Source organism: Hyalella azteca, unplaced genomic scaffold (assembly GCF_000764305.2).
Source record: "Hyalella azteca isolate HAZT.00-mixed unplaced genomic scaffold, Hazt_2.0.2 contig15175, whole genome shotgun sequence".
In the NCBI taxonomy this organism is placed as follows: domain Eukaryota; kingdom Metazoa; phylum Arthropoda; class Malacostraca; order Amphipoda; family Hyalellidae; genus Hyalella; species Hyalella azteca.
In genome coordinates this window covers 26,444-48,967 of record NW_025945035.1, presented here as the reverse complement: position 1 = coordinate 48,967, position 22,524 = coordinate 26,444, and the positions used below count along the sequence as shown (strand labels likewise).

Below are 22,524 nucleotides of genomic sequence, written 5' to 3'. Positions count from 1 at the left end.
TTTACGATCTCATAACTTTTTTTGAAAGTATGGGCCCATGGCTTTAAAAGTGGCCCAAGGCGGTAAGGATGCAACAAAATATTCATAATTGTAGATCAGAACTAGCGAATATTTATGCGATATTTCTGCTTAATTCCTTCCCTACCAATGGTGAAAAATTAAAAATAATCGTTTAAGCCCCTGCAAATTGTGATGACTGGCGTACATTTTTCTTCACTCGAGAGGGCTTCTCGTGGCTGGACTTGAGCACCTAATTTGGCTCGCATAATTCGCTGAAAATTTTATCTCTTTTACGCAGAACAATTTTTTGCCTTACGTGTTGGGATCAGAGTAAAATTTCTGACGGCAAAAATGCAAAGCAAACTTGAAATTTAGTTCATGAAGCTACAAATATGAATGAGAGATATTCAGATCATGAAGCTGCTCATATGAATGAGAGATATTCAGATCATGAAGCTACTAAAATGAATGATAGCCAGATCATGGTGCTGCTCATATGAATGAGAGATTTTAGTTCTCATTGCTGTTGTATTGAGAACACCAAGAAAATGAATGGTGTCACATAGCCCAGATAGTGACACACTTTCATACCAACAGCACGAGCAACAAGCAAGCGTAGTATTAATGCTCCATTTTCAGGGCCATACTTGGTCAAGATGCCCTCACATGGACAGAAATGGATGCGTCGTTTGCACTAAGTCTTGCTCGTTTCCTAGAGTAAATGTTTGGTACTGGCGGCCGATGGGCAGACCAATGGCCATGGAATGCAGCAGCAATTCGGCCTGGTTCACTGAGCCACGTTTAATGAGACTCACTATAGGCCAGGTTAATGAGGCTCACTAGGCCAGGTTAATGAGGCTCACCAGGCCAGGTTCATGAGGCTAACTTTGTAGTTACTCGCGTAACTTTGGGGCAACTTTGGGCCGACCGCAGGGCGAAAGCGTAACTCTGTAGATGACCGAAATACAGCGACGCGGCTGAGGGAGTAAAGATTGGGTGGTGGGGCTGGTGGATGAGATGCTGGTGGATGTGTGGTGGGGCTGGTGGATGAGATGCCAGTGGATGAACGGTGGGTTTACTGTTGGATGCAGCATTAGCTGAAATTTCGAGGTTGGATATATTGGCTGGTCGAGATGGTGGCGATCGATGCGTGTCTGACCAATGACAAGGTGATGGATGTATGGCTTGTGAGTGATCAGCCATACTAAGAGTTATCATTATGTTCAACCTTTGGCCTCAGAGGCTCCAATTTTCCCAACCTCCGGGCCTCAGAGGCACCATTATATCTCTGGCGTAGCAGGCCACTGAGGCGTTAAGCGGTCATCACGGCCTCCGTATTGCGCGGCCTGCGCCTTTAATTCAATTCAACGTCGGCCGGCCTGCGTGGAACAGTTCGTGCCTGCGTGGAACAGTTCGTGTCTGCGTGGAACAGTTCGTGCCTGCGTGGAACAGTTCGTGTCTGCGTGGAACAGTTTTGGTAGGTCTGTTTGAGGTTTTAGTTGAAGATTCTAAGTCTTCCAGAGCACTCTTCTTGGTTTTTGAAGAGGCAGCTGGGAAGTTCATTCTTCTTTTCAGCGATTGACTGAGCTTATTCTTACTTGCAGTTGGTGAGAGAGACTCGAGCGTTTTTCCCCCCTTCTTGAGCTTTTCTTTTGAGCTTTGATCCTTGGGCTTCATGTTCGTTGCCGTTGGGAGGTGGTCCCCTAGGAGACGGCCCTCCTTTCGTGAGGAATCCACCCTTGGTTTCTTGTTGGGTGATATTGTCCTTGAGATGCTGATGAGAGTTGGTATTTTTGTTGATGTTACTTTATATAAATTGTCAGAACTCAGTAACACTTATAGTTATAGCACTGGTTTTAGAACTGGCAGGTTTTGTCACTGCAGAGCTCACATGTCCGCTCACCACAAACTCACAATCAAAACTGTACTGCAAGTGCAACTGTGCAAGACCCTTGCGGCTTGCCTTGCCTTGAAACTTGAGCTTGACTACGTAAGGAGTGTTTCATTAATGGCGCAGGGACCCCGAAAGAATTTCGAAGAAACACTTAGATTCAGATCCGCATTCAGATTTTGATTTTGACTTTACGTCCTTGTCCTCGCCGTATTGGTACCTACGTGAAATCGACACTTTTAGACTCACTTTTGTACTTCCAGCCCTGCTACGAAGATGAAATTTTGGCCCATAATAGAGCCTGATTTTAGATTGACGAATCGAAAGTCGGATCCCCAAAATTCCCCATGGGGAAGACACAAATCCTCAAAAATGAATAATTTTTTCAAAAATTCACCAAAAATCAGCCGTTGCTTGCACGCGCCTCTATCTTGGCTCCTTTTCTTCTCCTTGGTTGGGGCAAGTTTCCGGAAATTCTTGGCCAGATCCGCTCAAAAAAACACCCCCAGAGGGGGAAAAGCAAAAAAATTATCAAAAATTTGACAATTTTTTATAAATCGGAGAAATTTTTTTTGGACGTTGCCCTTTGAGGAAACGATAGAAAATAGTGAGATCTTTCATAGAAAAAATTGAAAAAATTCTGGAATTTTTTTCCGCCGAGAAAAAGCCGTTTTAAATTTTTGGCAGTTTTCTGTGGAGGCCAAACGGTTGAAGCTAGAAAGGAAATTTTTACGTCAAATTATCTCAAAATGAGAGTTAATTAAGGTTTATATCGAACGATTTCTCAATAAACTGCTTGGCTCGCGAGATATTCGAAAAAAATCGATTTTTTGACTTTTTGGCAAAAATTCAAGGCGAAATAACTCGAAATCCGTGCAACTCACAGGAACGTTTATTTCGATAAAAAATCATCCCCAGACTTGTTTTATGATATGCAGTTGAAAAAATTTCAAAATTCGAAAAAAAAATTTTATTCTCAGTTATTCTCAGCCGGGATTAAAACCACAGGCGCCAAACTTGGCACACATGTTGGGCATGATTGCAGGTATTCCATAAACTTTTTTGGGCCATCCAGGGTCGTTTTTGTGGCGACAACGAATTAAAATCTAATTTTCTTCAAATGAGTTTTTTGTGAGAACTGCGTAGTCGATCGTCACCAATTTTGACACGCATATAGGCACCATCGGCGTGTCTTATGTATACGTTTTTGAGAGGGGTCTTCATTATGAATATTTTCGAGAAAAAAATTCAAAACCGAAATTTTTGAAAAAAATTTTTTCTCAGTCAGAAAAAAAAGCCACACGTTTCAAACTCGGTACACATGTCGACCATGATGAGAAGTATGTCCCTATAAATTTACAGCCCTCTAGCATCAATTTTACGACTATAAAAAAAACCCTCCCCCTCCCCACCCAATTATTCGGCGACAAAGCAATGAATTGACTCGAAACTTCGCACATGTCTAGGGCATGACTTCCTGTACATGCGGTGAAATTTTCATTTGGTCATCGCTTAGTATTTTTTTCCACAAAATCAAAATAATCGTAAAGTTTTGTCGTGGAACCGATGTCCGCTCCTTCGCGGAGTTCCGTCACCTTGAACACTATTAAAGTTCATAATCTATCAGTTACCTTCATTAAAATCATTTACTTCTACCAGGATTGTTGAACTGTATAGCGCTCCCTTAGAATGGTACGACTCCTGCTACGACCGTACTTCAATCGCACTTATGCAGCCGTATCACCAGCGGATGGGTCGCAGCTGTGTAGCCGATCGTCGCCGCTAGAGGCTGTTCCTCAGAACTATCATGTTTCCTTGATATTGATGTCTCACGGTCAGTCTTGCCGTAGGTTGTTCAATTATGACCGTACTGAATATAATTCTGGCGCAGTGCTGGAAACTTGAATTTTCGCAATTACCAAACACTCATTAGCAAGAACGAAGATTAACTTGTTTTTTCATATGCAAACTTGTTCCATATGTAAGCTTGTTCCATCTGGAAACACGTTCCATCTGTAAACTTGTTCTACCTGGATCTTCTTCCATCTGGAAACTTGTTCCATCTGTAAGCTTGTTCTATCTGGAAACTTGCTCCATCTGCCAACTAGTTCCATCTGGAAACTTGTTCCATCTGTAAACTTGTTCCACCTGGAACTTGTTCCATCTGGAAATTTGTGAATTTCAGGGCATTCCTACCCGATTCTTTTCTTCACTCTGCGAGCCCGAGGCGAGTCGTCAGACACGCGAGGGCTCCCAAGTTCTAAAATTAAGGCCGCTTGGTTGAAAATGCTCGGCCGATAGGCCGAGTCGTTGTATATGTGTTTGTCTTGTTTTTATTGATAGATCTTAGGTGTTTGCCGTATCAGCAGTGGCTTAGTCAACAGAAGTTCATAATGGGACATATACAAATCGATCGGGTTGAATAAAAGGTAAGTTGGTCTCAACATTTGAGCGAAATAAAACAAAATTATGATATTGAGTGCTCCATAAATGATTTCAGACCGTAACATTCCAGACTTTCTCACTTTCTCTCTTCGATTCTCACTTTCGAGAACCAGCGCAGAATAGTGCACAGAGAAAAATTTTTTGCGTTTAATCATATTGTTTAGCATAGAAACAAATGCTGATTAGGTTAGGTTAGGTTAGGGTAATGTAAGGTTGGGCTCGAGATAATTACATTATTTTGAGTACGGAAAGTTTATTATGAGTATGGATGGAGTAGAGCCGTACAGGTTAGGTAAGGTTGGATAAGGTAAGGTATAAATAATTATTGTTACATAGATTATGGTAGATGGGGAAAGGCTAGACAAGTTTAGGCAAAATCAACAATGTGAAATACAGAGAGAGTAGGCAAGGTTTTAAAATATATGGAAGTGGTCAATTCTTTTGATGTTTTCGGAATTGCGTTTGAGTTTAAATACGATATTTGCAGAGTGAGCTGATGATTGCTTGAGTGCTGTCTAATGTTGCAATTGATTAGATATGAATTGTGACTGTGAGTATTGGAATTCTTTACAGGAGTTGTTTTGGTGGAAGTGTGCTATTTTAATGATGGCTTTTTGAAATTGATTGTTTTTAGAAGTGATAAGATATAGAACTGTGAGTATATATTGTATATGCCTTAATGATGGAGTTGTTTGTGGTGAGTGAATTGCGTGGTTATGATGTGAAAAGAGTGCGCTGGTGATTGAATTGACTAGGTGTGTTATTGATGTGATTTATATTATTATATTGAGCTGTTTGTATGCAGGTAATGTTGAAATTATATGTGTGAAAAGGGACTGTTGCGGCATGATTGTCCCTGATGTGCTGGTTATATTTACTCAGCCTGAGGTTTAGAAGCCGCAGACTACGCTTGAACTCCGTAATCCAGACAAGCGACATAGTGCCGAAAGATAATAGCGCCTTAGGTCTTCAGTCTTACTTTCTGGACAATTTTTTTAAACATAAAATTAGTTATGTAGCGAGATCCGCTACAACTGTATTCCAAAATTCCTTATAATACCATATGAGGTACATAGCTATTGATTAGTGATGCTTTTAATTACATTCAAATACGTTTTGAATTGAGTGAATAATAAGCTGAAAATATACGTTTTAATAAGAATAGGAACAAAATAAAAATTGTTATAACCGAGGTCATGGTGCATTGCTAATATTAATTAATTGTTTCAAATTTCATACGGATGTATTCAAATTTGAGGGAGTCATGAGCTGAACACAGGTGCAAAACTGGCTTTTTACGTTTGAGTCCACTGGCAAGGTGGCATTGAGAGTGGAGAAATGTCGATTAGGTGGTGCTGCAGTAATCACAGTAATTACAATTATTAAACCTAAAAAGAGTCGGAGCTAACTATTCTGCGTCCAATTTGAAACTTTAGATAACAACATTCAAGTGGAAGCTTTTCTCTTGATTGCTTCTATATTATTGGCCTATGGATGGGAAAAACTTTAGCGTTAATTTACGAGAATCCTTGTGTTCTTCATACTTAGCGGGTAGGGCCTATATTTCTTTCTTACCTCCAATTTTGAACTCGATGCGGACTCGCAGTGAGAGAGTCAGCGGCGTTCATACGGTAAACACCTTACGATTGTGCCCTGTGATTACTAGAATTCCTCTGAGATTAACGTAAAATTTTCCTCCGTGATTAACGTAATACTCAGAATACCCACACATTTATCAACTTGATTTTGAATTTGCTTTTCTGTATACTACGCGTATACAAGTTAAGTGTCTAATTTAATTTTCAAGAACCCGGCTGGCTTTCTCGCCCCTCCCCCCTCCTCTTCTCTTCATGAGAATCACCAGAGTTGCCGAACATGCTGGAAGAAGTTTCCGTACTGGGCGTCCACTTGCTCAGCCGCCTCATTCATCAGTCAGACTTCATACAGAACCGTGCTCACTTGCTCCTCCCGTGTCCATCAATCAATTTAAAATACTTTGTAACGCTAGCAGCCAAACCGATTTACGAATTTTAGAGTCTCTTTACATCCATAAACTTAAACCTAAATTGAATAACCAATCCAGCTCTTTTCCTCTTTCGATTCCAGGTCAATAGTTGTTTTTTTCCTTTCTTTCCTTATCATTTTCTAAATTTATTTACTAAAATTGATTTCCATGTACTTCCAGATGTATTCTACTAGCTGATGATGGGCATAGCCCGAAACGTTCTGTTTTATTTATCTAGGACCTTTATTCAGTAAAATGCTTTATGCAACTTTTTTGGTTTTAGCCTTTATTCTTAAACTGAGAAGAACTCCTAGAGCCTTAATCTTAGCTTGCAATATGAATAACTAAAATCTATCTATTTCAAAGAAATATAAATAAATTGAATTACTTGAACATGTTTGGAAACTTGAATTTCTTACTGAATGAACTAATACAAGATTCTTCCTTCATAATGTTCAAAATTAAACTCGTATAAAAGAGTATGTGCAATATCTGTATGCAACAGGCGATGTATAGATGTCATATCCGTACTAAAGAAATGTCCCATTTTGTAGTTACCATGAGAAATCAAACTGAACAAAATATTATGATCATAATAGAAAGGATTGTAGCCAAAGTTGCACCACGTAAAATGCTTGCTATTTGCTCTTACAATGACGCCACAGTAATGAAGCATGGGATCTTATATATCATTGTTATTTGATCACATCCATTCCTACAGCTCCTGAAATTGTAATTTGGGTGTGCAGCTGATAGTGTGTCAGCCATGCAGCTGATAGTGTGTCAGCCACGCAGCTGATAGTGTGTCAGCCATGCAGCTGATAGTGTGTCAGCCATGCAGCTGATAGTGTGTCAGCCATGCAGCTGCTGTCTCTTATACACATCTAGATGCGTGGAACAGTTCGTGTCTGCGTGGAACAGTTCGTGCCTGCGTGGAACAGTTCGTGTCTGCGTGGAACAGTTCGCGTCCACGTGGATGAAGTAATATATTAATCATTTCAATGCGCTGTGAATGCATGTGCAGATGAAATCGCGTTATTTATTCAACATTCCTTTAATACAACAATAAAACATAAAAACCGAACACTTCATAAAGAATATAATAGTTTTAGGCGGAAGGCTTTTCCAATTACTAAATACTACCCTGAATTATATATAGAAAATATGAAGTGAAGCAAGTAAGACGCGTAGGAGCTGCACGTTCCTTTCTTCACAGCGCCTATCGTCTACGTTTCTTACGTAGCTTCTCACGTAGCACAGTAGAAATTAAGCGAAGCTCTGAATTACCGTCCGAATATGTTAGCCTAAATATGTGTTAATCTATGTGATGTATATAAATTATAATTATCACACATAATTAATTCAAATCATATTAAAACGAATAATATTCCGACTTTCTTACATTGTTTAAAGTAGCGCTTGAAAATCTGTGCCCTTTCAAATTGTTCTTTATCGTACTCGCCATCGATATGAAGATTGAATTTATATTCAAGAGGAAGATTTTCAGGCCTAATTTTTTCTCTCATATCAGTCCGCCTCGACAACATTAGTGAACAAAACCAACTTATGGATTCTCTTTACTCAAAAAACTCGAATATAGATCTGCTGGTATACTGAGTACCAGCGTTAGCCGCGGCCAGCGAGGATGGCCGCTCATAAACCAACCATGATTGGGTACAGGGCTGGACAAGCTGGCTTTGCTTATCAGGGCTGGACAGCGCTGGTGTGCCTGGGTAGATAATATGCAGCTCTGTGTGTCTTGTGTGGCTTGTGTGTGTCTCGTGATGTGTTTTAAGTTTTGTGTATAACTCAGTCTGTTGTGTATGGTGTATAGCTCAGTCTGTTGTGTGTGGTGAATGGCGTAGTCTGCAGTGTGTGTATTGGTACGTTACTCAAGTTATATCAGTTGCGGTATATCACTCAGTTTGTGGCCTGTATCATCTTATTTACGAGCACCTTCTCTTGCATAATGATACAAATTTTTCATAATACTTGTGACACAAAAATATCTGCTTCCTTTAAATCACATTAGCAGTTGAGTTCACCCCGACAAGATTTAAGGTGAGTAACTAACAGGTATAAATGTTCACCAGGTATAACGAGTATAAATGTTCACCAGGTATAACGAGTATAAATGTTCACCAGGTCCAAGTCTCGTCAATTTATGCAGGAGTAATTTCCTTACGCCGCCCTGGCAACTTGGGAACTGAAGGCAAAACTGGCGTGCAAATTACTGAGCATTTGCGGAGATGGCGCAATCTGCGGTACCTGGGCCAGCCTTCCGGCATCATGAATACTGAAGAGCAGCGCGTCACTTGCTCTTCAAGACGCAATTCGGATTGCCTCCTTTCGAATATTTTTTCCAATCAATTCTTTGTGAGATTTTAAAAATGAAGAAGCTGGTCTTTGAGCTAAAGTTTTATCGTCAAACACTTCAGTCTTGCCAGTATTCTAAGCGTTGCATTATTCATCGTTTTGTTGCAAAGCAAAACAAAACTCACTATAGTAGTTCTGAATAAATCTGTTTATCTTTTCTGATTTTAACTGCGTACGAGCGATATTTATTAGAAAATTTCAATTCTCATAAATGTCTAAAGCTGGTTTTTATATTTGGTCGAGCATAAAAGTTTACATTGGCTGACCGAACCTAAAACCGTTTGCATTACCACCACGTCTTGCGCGCGATGTCCTCCATGCCGGCAGTCTCTGCGCCAAGAATGTGTACATTATTGCCTGGTTCTCACTCCTGCATGATGCAGTCGTTATGAATATTAGAGTATAAAATCAAGCAATAATTATACAGTTGAACAATCATTAGGTTGGTTGGTCCAATGAACATGGATCTCACTCCTGCATGATGCAGTCGTTTCGAATATTAAAGTATAAAATCAAGCAATAATTATACATTTGAACAATCATAGAGTTGGTTTGTCCCATAAATTTACCTACAAAATCTGGAATTTGTTTAAATTTACATCGCCTGCAACGTGATGGCAGGGCTGAATGTCCGCTCAAACACCAGGATTATATTTCTTAGCTTTGCTTTCTTCGGGAAATTTTTCGATTTCAAATAATATCAAATTTACTTCTGCAAAATACATATATTGCTTGTGAATTGGATGATGAAGAATTGGGATTAATTCTTTTCTTGGGCGCAGAATGAGGCGGCTAAACAAACCGTGCAGTTTTTAGTTACAGAAAATGTTTCTTTACTCAAAAAAAACGTATAAAATAATGTGTTTTCACAACACTTCTCTTTAATTCATTTCTTGTTAATGGCGCAGGGACCCCGAAAGAATTTCGAAGAAACACTTAGATTCAGATCCGCATTCAGATTTTGATTTTGACTTTACGTCCTTGTCCTCGCCGTATTGGTACCTACGTGAAATCGACACTTTTAGACCCTGCAGCTGATAGTGTGTCAGCCATGCAGCTGATAGTGTGTCAGCCATGCAGCTGATAGTGAGCAAATTTATCAATAGATAAAATCTATTCACCTGGAATATGAGAATTTTCAACGATATTTAATCCATTTTCGCTTAAAGAAAGAAATGCCTTCAAATTAAAAAATTAAAATACTTTTCAAAACATGAACTATAATTTATTTATTCATTCATTTGCGTTACTTTGCTGCATAAATATTAAAAACTATATTTTTTCTTCTTCATGCATTCTCTCAGTCTCCCCAAATATATACTTTATTCATGTAATCACAGCCACAGTCGCTGTCGCAAATAAAGCCACCATCATTAAAATCCACTCTCCACTTGTTCACTCTTATACGCACACCATTATCCTCACCCTCCTCATTTTTAATCACCTCCCTCATTATTTGTTTTTCTCAGACGTCCCACATCACACAATCAGAGCCATAGTTTCCTTCTCACCATAATCGCACATTTTAATGACAATTTTACTTGTTAGATATTTCAATGAGTCGAAGGTTTTTTTTCGCTAGCGTTGAAAACTGTAAAAGTATATATCCGCACGACATTTAAAAATATTAATAACGATTTGAATTTAAAAACATTCATTGTAATTTACAAAAGATTTTACTGTCAAGATTTGATAAAGATATGTTCACGGAACAGATAAGTTAATATTTGATCATAAAAATGCGAAATTATTCCAAACGCTGTCCGATCTTACTGGACTTTAGTTGGAATTATATGACTGAAAACATTCCGAACTCGCTATAATACAGTAGAGCACTCGCAGCAATACAGTATAGCACTCGCGGCAATACAGTATAGCACTCGCAGCAATACAGTATAGCACTCGCAGCAATACAGTATAGCACTCGCAGCAATACAGTATAGCACTCGCAGCAATACAGTATAGCATGCTAATTAGTTGCGGTTATCACTAAAGAAAGTTCAACATGCGATATTAATGCTATATTAATTAATATTACGCTATATTAATGTAATATGTATATAATGACACCAATTTTCCATACTGTAGCCATCAACTGCCGTCAAAAATATCAATAAAAAAATGTTAATTAATCTCACTCTTATTTGTATTATTTATATTATATGAGCTAGACTATGCTAATGCATGCTCGACAATTAATAATATCTCTTGTTTCGCATTGTGCAAAATATTTTGCTCCAAATATTTCACTCGCTTTACTCAAAAAAAGTGTGTTGCTAGTTTTGCAGATCAGGCTTCAACGCACCCTAATTGCTACAATAAATTAATAAATATCTCGTGTACTGACCAATTTTTCTCCTCAAATACAACATCAATTTTTGCATCATTAGCGCCCACTAAAACGCTATATTATATTTATTTTGCCGTTCTAGTGTTCTGCAGTACATTGCTCCATTTTATGCGACTTATTTTATTAGGGCACGCTTTTTACTGCTCGACTTAATGCATTTTATTGCTAAAATTTCTTCATTACCCTAATGGTAATGAAGAACCCATTACCCCCACATTAAATTTCTCCATTACCCCCACATTAATATTTATCCATTTCCCTACACAAAAGTATCTTTTGTCACGGCCTAAAAGGCCGCCACCAGAGCAGCCTAATTCATAGTAAACCCCTCAACCGGAACCCGCGATATACCGAAACTCTTTGAATTTTTCTTGAAATTTGCGGTAGGCGAAGACTGCGGCCAGATTGATGGTCCCGGAACTCCATCAATTGCACGGCGACCCGCCGAGCATCAGGCTGCGTCGGGTGCGAACTCACGGCTAGCAAGTAAGATTTTTCTTGGGGCCATTACCTTCTGGTGATAAGAATCTTGTAGGAAAGGTGTAGGGGAAGGCAAATTAGGGGGAAAGTATTATGCTAAAACAAAGGGTTTTACCGTCATTATTATTATATATTATATTATTCGATATTATTGTTAAAATGAAAGGGATTGAAGGACTATATTTGTGGTGAACTGATCAAGACACGAGCTGCATGAATCAAAAAGTCATCTAGCGGCTAATTATGGAAGCTCAAGCGATCAATTTATTGGATTAAATATGCTTTATTTTGGTAAAAACTTAATACCGCCGCGCTCATGATTTGCAAAATAGCGTCTTAAATGGTAAGGCTCAACGCTGGTGATCTAAAGAGAACAACTGCTCAGTGATTATTAGTCAACCTGTTCNTCAGCGTTGGCCTCAGCGTTAGCCTCAGCGTTAGCCTCAGCGTTAGCCTCAGCGTTGGCCTCAGCGTTAGCCTCAGCGTTGGCCTCAGCGTTAGCCTCAGCGTTAGCCTCAACGTTGGCCTCAGCGTTGGCCTCAGCGTTGGCATCAGCGTTAGCCTCAGCATTGGCCTCAGCGTTGGCCTCAGCATTGGCCTCAGCGTTGGCCTCAGCGTTGGCCTCAGCGTTGGCATCAGCGTTGGCCTCAGCGTTGGCATCAGCGTTAGCCTCAGTGTTGGGTTGGCCTCAGCGTTGGCCTCAGCGTTGGCCTCAGCGTTAGCCTCAACGTTGGCCTCAGCGTTGGCCTCATCGTTGGCCTCAGCATTGGCCCCATCATTGGCCTCAGCATTGGCCTCAGCGTTGGCCTCAGCGTTGGCCTCGGCAATGGCATCAGCGTTGGCCTCAGCGTTGGCATCAGCGTTACCCTCAGCGTTGGCCTCAGAGTTGGCATCAGCGTTAGCCTCAGCGTTGGGTTGACCTCAGTGTTGGCCTCAGCGTTGGCCCCAGCGTTGGCCCCGGCGTTGGCCTCAGCGTTGGCCTCAGTGTTGCCTCAGCGTTGGCATCAGCGTTGGCCTCATCCTCAGCTTCAGCGTTGGCCTCAGCGTTGGCCTCAGTGTTGGCCTCAGCGTTGGCCTCAGCATTAGCCTCAGCGTTGGCCCCAGCGTTGGCCTCAGCGTTGGCCTCAGCGTTGGCCTCAGCGTTGGCCTCAGGGCCTCAGCGTTGGCATCAGCGTTAGCCTCAGTGTTGGGTTGGCCTCAGCGTTGGCCTCAGCGTTGGCCTCAGCATTAGCCTCAGCGTTGGCCCCAGCGTTGGCCTCAGCGTTGGCCTCAGCGTTGGCCTCAGCGTTGGCCTCAGCATTAGCCTCAGCGTTGGCCCCAGCGTTGGCCTCAGCGTTGGCCTCAGCTCGTGCTTCAACATTCCTTCAATCCTCACAATTCCGCCTTGGCTTCGTGGCACCTAATTCGCGTTGTTCAGTCCTCCGGCATTCCTGTGCACAGGTATTCCTGCCCATTCCTGCTGTCATTCCTCCACCACATGACGGAGTCAGGAATCAGTGAACTATATAATAGGAAGTTGATCCTTCATTTCTGTAGGACGAATCCTTCAGTCCTGTAGGCAAGGGCTGGCGTTCTAATTAATAAGTCAAGCAATTAACGCGGCGGAGTTGAATTAATGGACATGGAGGAATCCATTATACACAACACACAATATACACAGCACACAGCACACAGCACGCAATATGCACAGCACACAGCACGCAATATGCACAGCACACAGCACGCAATATGCACAGCACACAGCACACAGCACGCAATATGCACAGCATCTCTGGTCGCAACTAATCGTTGTCGCCGAGGCAGCGTTTATTGCACGTCTCTGTAATTGCCTCAAGGATTGCATGATTGCGTAGCAGCGTCTCCTGCGTAGCGTCGCTCGCCATCGCTCGTAATTGCTCCGGCAATATTATATTGCGTTCCTGTCCGCTGCTGCTGATACCATTTACTGGCACTAACAGATGATAGAAATTAAATTATTATATGACAAGTATATTGTGCAGGCAACACTCAGTTAATTGGGTGTGTAATATTGTCCTTATCGTGACCCCGATGTACATCAGTCTGGTCGGCAAAACTTGGGTCAAGTTGACCCAGATATGAGCTTAAAGTGCATTTATATTGAGACAAATTAGATCTGCCACCAGGACATGCGCGGAGCACAGTTGTCACTCAAAAAAATAGAAGCCATGAGATAAAAAATATAACTCAGTACTCACTGCAGTGAGTGACAGAGAGCGTATGTTCTCGTCGACGAAAACGTGGAGTCACGGACGGACAGACGGACGAACGGACGGACATGGCGAGCACAATAGTCATTTTTTCAATAAATGAGAAAATGCGCTAAAATTATTAATGTAATACATTACACATTAAAACAATTCCCAGGAGTTGCTGCTCAAATAATGTAATACATTACACATTAAAATAATGCCCAGGAGTTGCTGAACTACAAACTGTTCTTTAACATCGGCGGGCAGAGCAGGAAGGTTTTAATGCTGCGTCTTGTGTGGCCATAAATTGTTTGAGTTACCCCAATAATTCGGACTCTTTTTGACTTAAAACTCTGATCTTCTTGATCTGTGTTAGAATATTGTGCTTGTATGCGTGTATACTGATGTGCCAAAGTATTGTGCTTGTGTGCGTGTATACTGATGTGCTAAAGTATTGTGCTTGTATGCGTGTATACTGATGTGCTTTAAAGTATTGCGCTTGAATGCGTGTATACTGATGTGTTAAAGTATTGTGCTTGTATGCGTGTATACTGATGTGTTAAAGTATTGTGCTTGTATGCGTGTATACTGATGTGTTAAAGTATTGTGCTTGTATGCGTGTATACTGATGCTTTAAAGTGTTGTGCTTGTATGCGTGTATACTGATGCGTTAAAGTGTTGTCCTTGTGTGCGTGTATACTAATGTGCTGAATGCAAAATATATGTTTGGCTCAGCAGCGACACTTGGTCTTCATAAGCTTTGGTCTCACAAATATGACGTTATCCTCGGAAGGCAAATTATTTTATCCAAATGTGTTCTAACTTCATTCTAATCAATGCTCGGAACATTTCGAACATAAAAATTATTGTCGTGAGCCTTACGAGTTCTTAGGTTAGGGGTTTTATTTGGACGGAAGGTTTAATTTGGACGGAAGATTTAAATTGAACGGAAGATTTAAATTGAACGGAAGGTTTATGCAGGAGCATATGTTCAGTCTTAAAATGCCTAGCAAATTACGGACCAGGCAATAAGTCCAGCAGCTATCTCAATCAATCGTCATTTATGGAAAGATCGGGTTCCAAAGGCCGGATCCCTTGTGAATCAAGTCACGAAAAATTCAAGAATCGGCAACAGGCCATGGGCCTATTTCTTCAGTACTTGCCGACATTTCTATTCCATTCTAGGAAGATATTTCTGCTGGTCTCATCGTCCTGGTTGCCGCACTGACTGACTCCCAGCCGCCGCCACCGCGCAGCTGTTGACTTTAGGAACACAAGTGGCTCGAGGACATACGGTATCAGCGCATCAGTAACAATATTTTAGTTACGAACGTGACAGGCCTGGTCTCAATATTTTAGCTCCAGCTGTGACAGGCCTACTCTCAATATTTTAGTTTCAGCAGCGACAGGCTTAGAAATACTAAATTTATGTGGCTTCATAACGCTGGTCACTGCTGGGCCAGGCTCAGTAATTTTATTGATGTCCTTCAGTCGCAAACATGAGCCTTGTATTCTTTTATAAAGCCGTAAACCTGCCTAATTCTTGTTTTGCCTCACTCGAGTGCAAGGTTTTGAAAAGTTCTTCGCCTGTCTGATTATTAACAGTTTACGTTTATACTCTACGTCGTGTTTGACATACGGACGGTTTACATCTGCAGCATTCATGAATATGTCCACACAAATTGTATAGTTTCACTCAGAACTCACCGCCAAGAGTATCTTTTCTTTGCCAATCAAATTATTGTGTACTGTGTTGTAAATACTATATTGTCACTAGGAGAGGTGACGACCATTGCTAGGGAAAAAATATAATGGCTTTAATTATAGTATTGTTAAAATAGAGTATTGTGAGTGAATATTTAGAGCCATTAGAACTGGAGACCATTGTGATGTCGAGACCAAATGATGATGATGTGTGTGTTGAGCACAATCTGGTACCGTTCTACACTTGTGTAGTGCGCAGTACAATCTGCTACAATTCTACACTTGTGTAGTGCGTAGTACAATCTAGTACCGTTCTACACTTGTGTAGTGCGCAGTACAATCTGGTACAGTTCTACACTTGTGTAGTGCGCAGTACAATCTGGTACAATTCTACACTTGTGTAGTGCGTAGTACAATCTAGTACAATCTGGTAGTGGGACCATTTCTGGGACCTGAGACGTAGTGGGACCATTTGCTGGGGCCTGAGACGTAGTGGGACAATTTGCTGGGGCCAGAGACGTAGTGGGACAATTTGCTGGGGTCTGAGACGTAGTGGGACCATTTGCTGGGACCTGAGACGTAGTGGGACCATTTGCTGGGACCTGAGACGTAGTGGGACCATTTGCTGGAGCCTGAGACGTAGTGGGACCATTTCTGGGACCTGAGACGTAGTGGGACAATTTGCTGGACCTTAGACGTAGTGGGACAATTTGCTGGGGTCTGAGACGTAGTGGGATCATTTACTGGGACCAACCACATGGAACCCCGTCACAGATTCCAGGCACCGTATTAATTAATATTTCAGGGGCCAAATTCAGATTCCAGGGACCGTATTCAAATTCCAGCGGCCGTATTCAGCTCTCAGTGACCGTATTCATCTTCCAGTGACCGTATTCAGCTTTCAGGGACCGTATTCAGTTTCTAGGCACCGTATTCAGCTTATAAGGTTCGTATTCAGATTCCAGGCACCGAATTCCCGTTCCCGGTGGCCCATGCGTCTCAATTAGGCCATTCCCAAGCGTCCAATTCCAAGCGCAACGCGTAGCTTGATTTTGCCTTCTTGTGGCTATGAGCTCCTGTGATGCATCTCTTAGCTACATGCTTGAGCTAAGATATGCATCTCTTAGCTACATGCTTGAGCTAAGATACGCATCTCTTAGCTACATGCTTGAGCTAAGATATGCATCTCTTAGCTACATGCTTGAGCTGAAATATGCATCTCCTAACTGCATGCTTGAGCTAAAGTATGCAACTCATAGTACATGCTTGAGCTAAGATATGCGTCTCTTAGCTACATGCTTGAGCTAAAATATGCATCTCTTTCCTACATGCTAGAGCTAAGATATGTAAATGTTAGCAAAATATGTAAAAATGTAGAATATCTTGCTCCAACATGTAAATGCATGAAAATACAATAATCTCATCATTATTCTGGTGCTGGCAGCATGAAAATACAAATATTTTAGCTCGCTTGACAGCGACTGCCTGCCGGAGTACTTCTTCTTTCAATACTTCATTTAGCCCGAACTTGGAAAACACAAGAAGTAAATAATCACCAACTGTGGTTGCAGTAAAAATAATGTGCGAAAAATATAAGAAATAGAAAGCTTTTACTGACGCCAACTCTCGTTTAAGACATTTAAAATTTTCAGTTTCTCTCCATGCGATTTATCTTGTGAGGCTCTGTTCACTGGAACAAATGCGAATTTACTGCTCACTTACAACTCCCGTCCATCGATGCAGGGCAAGCTTAACTATTATACAAATAGTTTTCTATACATTAATTCTACCAGTTCTATATCAAAGAGATTAAGATGAAGACCGCCAAGTGTAATTTTGTTCTCGCATCTCCGGATAAGTAGGCGAGGGGAGACTTGAAGCATTTAATGAGCAAACAAAAAATGTTAACGAAGTGGAAGCTGCAAATATTGCGATGGTGGAGCTCGAGCTTCCTGCGTTCCTGCTAGGATTTTCTAGCTCACCGCGTCAATTTTATTGCGTTCGTAATTGAGTTTATGGCAGGCAAATATCAAACAGAATTTGATGGAGAAAAATCTTTATATTTTATGGTGATGAATTATTTTACAATGGATTGAAATTTCTAAACTGATTTCTTCACTGAATAAGAAGAAAGAATTTAGAGAAGCAAACGGCAAAAAAATGTAAGACAAGCTATGTACACAAAGATGTGCAGTGAATGATGTGAAGGCAAACATTTATTGTGAATTATATGAAGACAAAGAAGTGAAGGCAAATGTGTACTTGCAATAGATTAAATCATCTTAGCCACACCGCACTATAAGTTCATTGCATAACACTGATTGTATAATAATTAAAATAATCGCACAGGTTTGGTCATCCATACCACGTGTCCTCTCATCGCTTCATGTCATTCAATTTTTGCTCTAAATTAAAATTCACGCTTGAGCCGCCATCTGCACGCCGGTTTTTTGCGCTTGCATCGTGGATTAAATGCAGCAGGAAAGCCCCGTTAATATGCAATTTATTTTGTTTTCTGCCATCATTTATTTTTTTCTGTGAAAACTGAGAGAAATTAAAAATGTTGGCTGAAGCAGAGACGAGATCCGGAGTTCCGGAGAACCTCAAACAAGGAAGAGTTTATCTCGGACAGATGAAAACCTGGGTCTGGGTCTATACTTTCAAAAAAAGTTAAGAGTTCGCATGTTCATGAACCAATCATTGACTGCCTCTTAAGCAAAATCCACCAATCGCGGACAAGAAAATCGAGCGTAAGTACTTACGTTCACTTAGCAATTTTGAAAGTATGGCCCCTGTGGACCCTTCATGGCTGCAGGTCAGGTTAGGTTTCCTAAAAATTTGTTAAATGAGGTGAATTTGTTATAACAAAACGAGTTCAGTGAAACGTAAAATTAAGGGCTTTCATTCATCAACAAATTTACATAACTCATCAATTGGCTTGTATTGACGTTAAAATTGTTCCTCGGAAACTATTGAAGATTCGCTGTTAATTTGACTCTTCTTTAACCGAGCTCCTTCAGACAACTGCGACCCGCAGATGACAGACATCCTCCAGCCTCTGAGTGAGGTGATGACAACAGCGATGTCTGGCTCGGCGGCAACCAGAATCTGCCTGACATCAACTGGAAAAACCAGGCGGTGACCATGAAGCAGTACCCGCCCATGAATCAAGAATCTCTTCTTGGATAAGGACACAAAATTAAGTTCCACTAGGTGAACGATAAGCCAACATCTCAACCTATTCCTCGCGAATAGAACCAAGCCTCGTCACCAGATCAAACACCAACTTCCGCTTGGGGTCCGCGACATCCCAGTGCCAAGTACTTTGGCCTTCGAATTTCAGAAACCCTGCACCCCTGCACTGGAGGGAACACTTCGAGGCAACTGCAGGCAAAGCCAATCAATCCTGTGCCTGCGTCTGCTGAGCCTCGTATGACCAGTCCTGGACTATGAATCATCGGTCTGGGGTCCGCATCAACAGTACCTGATGACCGCCCTTAAGATGGCACAACATTATCGGTCTGGAGCCCGCATCAACAGCATCTGATGACCGCCCTTAAGATGGCACAACATTACCGGTCTGGAGTCCGCATCAATAGCACCTGATGACCGCCCTTAAGATGGCACAACATTACCGGTCTGGAGTCCGCATCAACAGCACCTGATGACCGCCCTTAAGATGGCACAACATTATCGGTCTGGGGTCCGCATCAACAGCATCTGATGACCGCCCTTAAGATGGCACAACATTACCGGTCTGGAGTCCGCATCAACAGCACCTGATGACCGCCCTTAAGATGGTACAACATTACCGGTCTGGAGCCCGCATCAACAGCTCCTGATGACCGCCCTTAAGATGGTACAACATCATCGGTCTGGGGTCCGCATCAACAGCATCTGATGACCGCCCTTAAGATGGCACAACATCATCGGTCTGGGTTCATCATCAACAGTACCTGATGGCCGCCCTTAAGATGGTACAATATTATCGGTCTGGGGTCCGCATCAACAGCACCTGATGACCGCCCTAAAGATGGCACAACATTACCTTTTGGGTTCCGCATCAACAGTTGCCTCACATTAAATGCCACAAAGATGGCGGCCAGACTCGAGTTGGAGGCACTTTCGAGAACTTGTATGACACCGATTATTTTATTGAAGTTAATCACTTTTTAATTATCTCAGAGTAAATAAATAAATTTCAGGTGAATATAAGCTCGAGAAAATGAGTGAGATCGGATTAAATGCTGGCTTATGTTTTCTTGACATGGCAAATGAGAGCGGGAATCTCTACTCGTGACCGGCAACAACCCGGCATTTGCTCGAAGGCCTCAAGACCACATTTTGTATAAGACTTCATACATCAAGTTTGTTACTCAATTCTAAAGTCTCGGCGGTCGAAAGTTTTTCCTGGAAAGTTCTTGGCCACAGGCCCGAAGCCCGAGGAGGATTTGCATTAGATTATGTCTCATGTAAATTTTTCTGCTAAACTTCGAGATAATTCTCTTCGATATTTAAGGGAAATAAGAAAATATTTAACGCACGTCATCATGAATTTCGACGGTCGGAGTCTAGTTATTTAAAAAGGCAAGGATTTACAATATCTAATAAAATTTAAATGCATTTATGCTGTGCAAGAAAAGTAATTAGATTCGCATCTCACATTAAGTCATTTTTAGCGTATTTTCTCATTTATGGAAAAAAGGCGCAATTTGCTCGCCATGTCCGTCCGTCTGTCTGTCTGTCCGTGACTTCACGTTTTCGTCGACGAGAAAATGCTCTCTCTGTCACTCACTGCAGTGAGTACTGAGTTATATTTTTTTATAATAATCACCAATTTGTCCATGTGATTTGACTTATCTTAGCTCATGTGTAAATTAAGAGAAAACCTGCCATAATATTCGGGACGTAAACAATCTTGCAATAAGTATCTAATATGTAATGGATTCTGAAAGGAATTATTTTCAAATAGACATTATTTAATAATAATAATATGTTAATTATGAGCAAATTTACAAGATTTTATGTAAAAGTTTTCATCCAAATTTCAAGTTGAAAGAAACGTGCAAATTCTAACCTAATAAAAAAAAATAAAAAAAAGGAGATATTATAAAAGTTTCATATCAAACTCGCATTTAAAGATAAATCAAATGAACGCAGCCATCATGCATTAGATTGGATTGACTTAGAATAATTCTCCGGCCCTATAATAAATGCAGGTAACGTGTGTTGTAGCTATAACTATATGCAGGTAACGTGTGTTGTAGCTATAACTATATACTGGTAACGTGTGTTGTAGCTATAACTATATGCAGGTAACGTGTGTTGTAGCTATAACTATATGCAGGTAACGTGTGTTGTAGCTATAACTATATACTGGTAACGTGTGTTGTAGCTATAACTATATGCAGGTAACGTGTGTCGTAGCTATACCTGCATCGTATCTTTACGACATTAAATTTATCTCTATGACATTAAATTTTTAAATTAAAACTAGTGCACCAGCAAAATACCTTGCGTTGTTAGAATGCCTGTTAAGGACCGTTTGGAACGCTAAATTCTCGTAAATGTCACTTAGAGTTCCCCAAAGTGTAAGAAGAAAAAGGGCTGGAAGAAAACAGTTTCTCCCACGTTAGTTCATGAATTATTGAATGCAATGAATTATTGAATGCAATGAATTATTGAATGCAATGAATTATTGAATGCAATGAATTATTGAGCATTCGAGTACACCATCACAAAAGGAACCTAATTTAACGAGGCCTGAGGATGAATGAGGCAATTCCTGAAGTGGTAATCGTACAGCCACCAAAAATATCATTTTGTTATTTTTTCTCCAAGCTTTGCATTGTGTTTCTGGCTTCAACAATGCTTTGGATAAACTCAAGTCCATTACTGAACTCAATTGCATCTAGTTAAGTGTCAGTCCAAATCGCATGCACGCGCGCAAACTCTAGAACTCGACTACTCAACTCTAGAATAGTTTAGCTCCGACGCGAGAAACTTAGGATCTGGGACCTTAGTTTGCGTTTCTGTACAATTAAACCAACAGTAACTGCTCTCCTTGAGATGTTATTCCTGCATTCCTGTACAATTACACCAACGAGAAGCTGCTCTCCTTGAGATGTTATTCCTGCATTCCTGTACAATTACACCAACGAGAAGCTGCTCTCCTTGAGATGTCTTGTCTTTTGACAGAATGCTGAGGCATTTCAAAAGGAGTCTTTGAATACATTATGACAATTCCGCGATTTCCCTTTGGAAATGCAGATGGAGCTCTGCCAGGTTTTGGCCTCGCATAAAGAGATTATATCGGCATTATATATGACTGTGCTATATATACCTACGTTATATATACGTGCGTTATATATTACATGGCGTATATATGTACGTAATATACATGTACGTAATATACACGCAACTTACATGCCATTGTGCTCGGCACTATGCATGGTGTATACTGATAATATTAGCTATTATTGAAACTTCTTATCGAGAAGTTTTGCTTTAAAGATTCCTGTTCTACTAGAAGCGGCTATATTCATCTTTGAATGAAATATTTCAATTAATTTCAAATCAAAAAAATGCCAAAGGAGACCAATGCTGATTCTTGGAATTAATGTTTGCCGTTTGATTGGAATCTTGATGAGGCCATCTTCAGGAAACTGTTCTTTCGTTCAGAATTTGTACGAAAGCTATTATATACAGTTTCATTTTAATTGTATGTACTATAAATTATGTGCAATTTAATATTGTAATCAGAAAACATTTTCCCTAAGCAATAATTCATATCATTAAATAAAAAAGCAAGAAATTTCTTCGATATTATGGCTTCCTACATCATGGCTGCGTAACAAGGAATTTAAAAGCAAAGAAAAGGCCAAGAAGATTCACCATATCGATATTGAAAACGTTTCGGAGTCCAGCTCCATCATCAGTTCGACTAAACTAAAAATGAATAAAGTCACTTTAAAAGTCAAAATTCAAAGACAGACATAAAACCTAAACAAGACCTAACATTATATCGAAATAAACAGGACTAGTTATGAACAACTTAGTCCTA

At 40.7% G+C, this 22,524-nt stretch overlaps 1 protein-coding gene across 1 annotated transcript in view; it reads right to left on the bottom strand.

Moving 5' to 3' along the window:
• Window positions 1–22,524, bottom strand: part of LOC108679284 (PDF receptor-like) — a 38,842-nt gene that overhangs the window by 15,245 nt on the left and 1,073 nt on the right. The window lies entirely within an intron of this gene.